Here is a 6,629-nt window from a genome sequence, read left to right as displayed (position 1 = left end):
AATTAAACATGCATGCAATTCTTGCAACTGGATATTAAGCAACCACTAATTACTCAATACTCACAGAACATTTAATTGAAAATTGATCATAAATATAGAAAATAATTGAGGGACTCTTTACTATTTAACATCAAAACTTTGGGATATGAGGGGTTTAATGCTGTTTTTTTTTCAAACGTTTTTATTTGATGCCAATAAAATCTACATTAAATTACACCTCATAGCTCCCTCATGCACGAAAATTAATGTGAAAAATCCTTCTGATATTTATATATTTGAATTGTGAAATATTTTATTTGCTTTTCCAATTATAAATCAAAATCTTTTGAAATAGAGCATTACCTTTTTAAAACAAATTTGACTAATTGCTAAAGAAACGATATTACATAAAAATGTCCTTGATCTCTCGTATGATAAAATTCAATCACAAGATACCCTCTGTCAATAAGAGAAAAAAATAAATGACAATATTAGCGTAATTAAGTTATGGACATTGTATACTATACAGACATTTATTATTTGTATCTTCAGTTCATATATCATGTATATGGTCTGCTAAATTCTTCATAAGCTAAATATAACCAAACCTTTCGGAATTTCGGGTTTTCAATGCTGTTCATTTTCGTTACATATTTGGGCTTTTAAACTGTTTTAATGCAGTGTCACTAATGCGTCTTTTACAGACGCAACGTTCGTGTGGAATCTATGATGGGTTTATTTCTGAAGATTGTACGTCTGCTTTTATCTAAAGGCAATGGCCGTTTGAAGATATTATGACCAAGACTTCTCTTGAATTTTTGAAAAAATAATAGATACATGATTAGTTGATATGATTTCCTGGTTTCCTAACTTCACAATTCTCAAAAACCTTTGCTGACTGCATCTGATACTTTTAATTCGATTCTGATACCTGAAAAAAATAACACCTTTTTTAGAAATTGAAGGCATGCAAGGGATATTTTTAAGGTGTATGAGGGCTATGAATTTAATTATTTATTCATTTTTGTTATTATATCATGCTAAATTCGCTCGATATCATTCATGTGGTTCATATGCTACATATACACTACTCCGTTGGTAAACTTGAAATTCATTAAAGCATGATTAGTCATCTTTTTTACTATTGTGTTCTATTTATGTTAAACAAAATGCACTCAAATGTTCTACATGTATTTTGTATCGAAAGACATAATTCAAAATGAACTTTGAAGTTATCATATATATAATCGGGAGAGTAATATAATCCTTGTTTGTATTACCTGAACAATTGCTGTAATTGGAAGTTTAATTTTTTTTTCTTTGATACCAACTTTCGACAACAGTTAAATCTTATTGAAGAAAAACATTGTCGCTAATATGCACAAAACATTTGTCAAAATGATGCTCATGAAAGTCCTTGAGATGCAAAACCTTATAATTTAAATATCATCTGCATATCTACAGATAATTAAATTGGATCGGTCAATTAGAAATTTTTTCACTTGGTTTACACTTCGATACATTTGTAAACCATATTAACGAAACTACTTTCAATGTGATATATTCATGCGCTATATACATGCATATTATCTAGGGGTTCTAAGGCAATTGAAATTGAAAACCAAATTAAATATTTGGTTGAGCAAGAACCAGTGCATTGAAGCAAGGAAAAGGCATGAAATTTCAATAAAATAAAATCCCCAAAATAGTATGATAAATCTTATCGAGTTACTGTCATGACAAAAATGACGTGATACAAATAAAAACTCTCAATCATCGTGTTATTTCGTTATTTGTTCGCTTCAAATTCCGAAAATATTTCAGCAAAAGATCGCTTTTGGAATAAATATATGTGCCATCACATTTTCGATAATATTGTATCATAATCGCACATAAATGTAGTCAATATGGCGGCTTACTCCTTAGTAACGACATGTCTATTGAGAATTTAATAGTAAATAGAAGCAAATGAATAAAAACATATTAATTAAAAATTGCAAATTTCTGCTAAGAATTGAAATGATTAAAAAACATTACTAGAGGTTATTGGTGTATAAATGGGATCGCTTACTCACCAACTTAATAAAAGTCCAAAGGATGAATTCTTCGGACTTTTTATTCAGTTTGTTAGTTAATCGCTTTATCTTAAACACCAATAACCGCTATGGAAAACTGTTAAATCATATATTAAACACCTCGCTATGTCCAGTGTGTAGACAACTTGTATACAATAGTACTTTTCTTAATTTCCAAAATATTGTTATAATTCTTGCTTGTACGATTAATATATTTTCACAGGTGTGAATCATTTATATAGAAAATTTAACCGCATGGTGATGTATAAGAGTTATAAAATGTTACCCAATCTGATGATGTATCTACATTTGACGTTGCAACTGGTTCTGGGACAAAATCAGAAGACTTTTCCACTTCAGATGAATTATCCATATCTAATGATAAAAGACATGTTTTAAATGTATTGAGTGAGGAAACCTGTATGGAACAAGATACGTTTGCATACTTACAATGAACCATGTGTAAATGCATGTATATTTAGATTTTCCAAACGAAGATAAATGGATGCAATATTTAAAGTAAACATAAACTTGGTAAATTTTGACACCGAACAAACAGCTAAAGACGTTCATATATGATGTGTTTAAAACTACGACTATATTACAAACTTGGTTCGTCTGAGTGTGATTAATTCTAGTATATCAATGATACTAATAAATCATACGATGTATCAAACTTTTCATTATCAAACCTGTTCATCACACATATTAATTTTTTTCTGTATCCCTATTAATTGCATAAATATAACATTAGCTGTTGTTGAATACATTTTATATAATTTTTTAAAATTTTTATTAACTTTTTTCTGTCAGAAAAGGATCTATTTCCCGGTCACTGTTGACAGTTTTATGTATGTCAATATAGAATTAAAGACGGTTTGGCATGTTATCATACATTTTCCGAAGAAATACGTTCCTGTTTCTAAAAAGACGTTTTAAAGAAAAGGAAAGAAAAATCACCATTCGATTGTTCATGTCACGCTTTCCAGAGTTTGGAACGTCGTCAGTGATTTTAAAGTTTTCTCATGCTATATTTTAGTGTTTTTATTGTTTTTGAGGAATCCGGTATAAATGATCTCTTAAATGATTTAAAAAAGGGACGAACGATACCAGAGGGAGAGTCAAACTTATAGATAGAAAATAAACTGACAACGCCTCAGCTAAAATAAAAAGACAAACAGACAAACGATAGTTCAGAAGACACAACATAAACTAAAGACAGAAGAAACAACATAAACTTTAGAAAACTAAAGACTAAGCAACACGAACTGCACCAAAAACGTGGTTTGATCTCAGGAGATCCAGAAGGGTAGACAGATGCTTCTCCACATGTGGCACCCGTCGTGTTGCTTATGGTATTACAAATCCGGTAAATAGTCTAATTCGGTAGGTCACATTCGTGAAAAGGGAAGGGTATTGTACTTACTACATGAGGAACATATCCGATATCATCTGTGAAACAGTTATTCCATAACGGTGAACCAACTCGTGATGGCGTCCGTAAAATTTACGAAGGCATGATTTCAACTTCACCATTTGGAACTCTTGTCTTAATAGCTTCCTTGTGAAGAGCAATTCTCTATCAAGAATATCATGATAGGAAATACAAGCCCGGGAATATCGTATCAATTTGGAGATATATACTTCGTATGCATGCGCTGCTGGAATGTTACTACATAGAAATGGTAAGTGCACAATTGGGAATCTGAAATCATCTCTTTTGTCGTAAAGTTTTGTTTTCAACCGACCCTCATTTTCAATTTCTAGATGTAAGTCAAGATATTAGGCATACTTTGCTGTATCTGTAGTACCCTTTATCTGTATGATTTTATACTTTTTTTCTATTTATAGTTTGATATATTGTATAAACTTCTTTTTATTGTTGAATACTACATTTACCGTCTATTGATGGCATTTGTTATTTATTTTCTAGCAGGTTATTTTTGTCGACGGGTTGCTATTTCATTTGCGTATAAACCACACATACGGCATAATAATAGGTTCATAGTATACATTTTACCTTTTTGTGGCATTCTTTCTTCCATATTAACATTTCTATGATCTATAACCACCGATCTGTGCTGTAATATGAAATCAAATAAGAAGTAATTTCACAAAAATACTGAACTCCGATGAAAATCCTTCACGGAAAGGCCCTCGTCAAGTTGCAATATCAAAATATCAGGTAACAACTGTCAAATAACTGTCAAATAACTGAATTGGTACTGACATTTTACCAAATCGAAAGTTGTGAATTGAACCTGGTTAACCTCTGAATCTCTCACTTGTATGACAGTCGCATCAAATATCCATTATATTAACAACGATGTGCGAACAAAACAAACAGATAAATAGGTAAAAATGTCAAAAATAGGGTACAGCACTGTCCACAATGTGTTATAATGTTGACCACTATAAAACATAACATATGTATATATATATAAAAAATAACAACAGAGGTATAAAAACAAAGCACATCGGCATAAAACAACCAAGTACAGCTCCATGTAAGAATCATGCAGGGGGTGATTCACTGGGGTCATCAGAATTGGATAAAATTTCACCTGAAGTTGTCATGTCCCAACATGAACATATTTAGTTTTGAAAAATTGAATGTCAGTACCATGGTAACCATAGCAACCAAAACTAAAAGTCAATATGATGTTCGGGTCGACATATGAGTCTCTTTCAAATTACTATCGTTGAATAATTGTTATTTATAGCAGTTTCCGTGGAACTATCATATGCACATCAAGTTAGATTCTATATTTGACGCACCATTCCTAAAATATATATGCAAACCAAATAGTGTTACTACTTGCACGTATGTGTTAATATGATTTTAAAGACACATACATAAGGACTGAAAAGTTCATAGAAAGAAACGGAACAAAACAAATACACAAAAACGTTTAGAGGTTAAAATATAATAATAATATTATCATGCAGCTGTAGAACGCTATCTTTAATACATTTCAAAAAGATTTTAAAATATCTTCATCAATATTAAGTTTTCCAGGTAATAATATACAATGTATATGTTTGTTATTTCAATCTTACCTCTTGTATTTCACCAGCTTCAAACGCTTGATTATTTTCACTTGAACCATATTGATTGCTTTTTTCCTCGTCGGAACAACAGTTTTTCATCAGCACAATTAAATTCAGCACTATATCGGTACATAAAACCGCAGTAGCCGCAATAGTAAATTTTGTTAAATCCCAATCTGCTAAAATAAAACTATAAAGCAACACCGCTGTGTCGAAAATGACATCCAAACATTTGTATACCATCATAAACTTTTGATATTTTAAGACTTTATATTCGGCTTTAGGATCGTCCACATTACTTGAAAACCGTGAAAGTCTGTATACTAGAGAAAAAGTTATAAACGCATAAAAGCATACTGCGAAAATTACGATTGAACAAAATAGCAGGAACCCGCCTTCTCCTTCGTCCTTAGTTTTTCTGTTGACAAAACAAATAGTTAGAAATAATGCTATGTTCATCAAATATCCAATTCCTAGCCGAAGTAGTAAGATCCTTACTTTTTTAGTTAATGTTTTTGTTTCCTTTTGATTTTGATGTTTTGTTCCTAAATAATGTACAAAACTGTCATAATTACTAAGCATGAATGAACATAATAAATCTACATAAAATGCACACATACGCCCGCAACACATCGCTACTATCCAAATAGAACAGATCTCAAATCAAACAGCATACATATTCCACAACTGATTCCGAATAATTAATATTCCTCTTTGGTGGATTTCACTGTCCCGTCTGTCGTGTCAGTGTAAGTTCTTTATACTCAATGAAATACATACAAAATATAACTTGAAACGGTCCAAATAATGTAAGAAATTTGTCCCTTTAAATACCACGACAACGAAACGATGCACTGCTAATACACCTATCGAGACATTGTGTAAATATTAATATTGTGACCCAGTTAAATGAACAAGTGATATTATCAAGTATCGTTTTTCTTGGTATTATGTGGACTTTTGTTCATCCTTGAAAGATAAACAGGTATTTAATATTTAAATGTTTGTACGTATACACTCGGAACACTCGCTGTTATAGATGTGCATACTATTATTGACCCGAAAAGTCGTTGGATATTGTTGTAAAAATGTGTTTTTCGGAAGATTATTTGGATATTTCGTGTGCAGTTCTTCTTTCGTTATATGAAATCCTTAAGTCTCCAAATGATAGAATAGAAGAGAAAAAGTTGAAAGTTCTAATGATCCGTACTGCAATGGGATTATTGATTAATGTTTGTGGATTTCTTGTAGTATGTGGAATAAACCGAACTGGCTATAGAGAAAGTGGATTATCCGTTACGATGTTCAGTATAATATTGTTGTATAACGTCTTTTTCTATGGTGTAATGACATTTGCTTTATTGAAAGGATTTTCCTCCATAAGTACAAGAGAAGATTGGTTTAGATATTTTAAAAGCTTTATTACTGTTTACCGAATAATGGACATTATCTTCGACATTCTGCTGTTTATATACAATCTGTTTGCTGACCGTTGGAGATTTCAATTTACAACAAATTTGATGA

The 6,629-nt window shown here is 31.2% G+C and overlaps 1 long non-coding RNA gene across 1 annotated transcript; it reads right to left on the bottom strand.

The window, feature by feature from the left end:
- Positions 1-435: 435 nt before the first annotated feature.
- On the bottom strand, positions 436-6,184 carry LOC143047575 (uncharacterized). Its single transcript, XR_012969600.1, has 4 exons — positions 5,115-6,184; positions 4,075-4,135; positions 2,341-2,429; positions 436-910 (listed from the first exon to the last, which is right to left on the bottom strand). It is a non-coding gene; the product is annotated as an uncharacterized LOC143047575 (long non-coding RNA).
- Between the last annotated feature and the right edge of the window lie 445 nt (positions 6,185-6,629).

The sequence above is a fragment of the Mytilus galloprovincialis genome, chromosome 10, assembly GCF_965363235.1.
Source record: "Mytilus galloprovincialis chromosome 10, xbMytGall1.hap1.1, whole genome shotgun sequence".
Lineage (NCBI taxonomy): Eukaryota > Metazoa > Mollusca > Bivalvia > Mytilida > Mytilidae > Mytilus > Mytilus galloprovincialis.
This window is presented reverse-complemented; position numbering and strand designations above follow the sequence as displayed.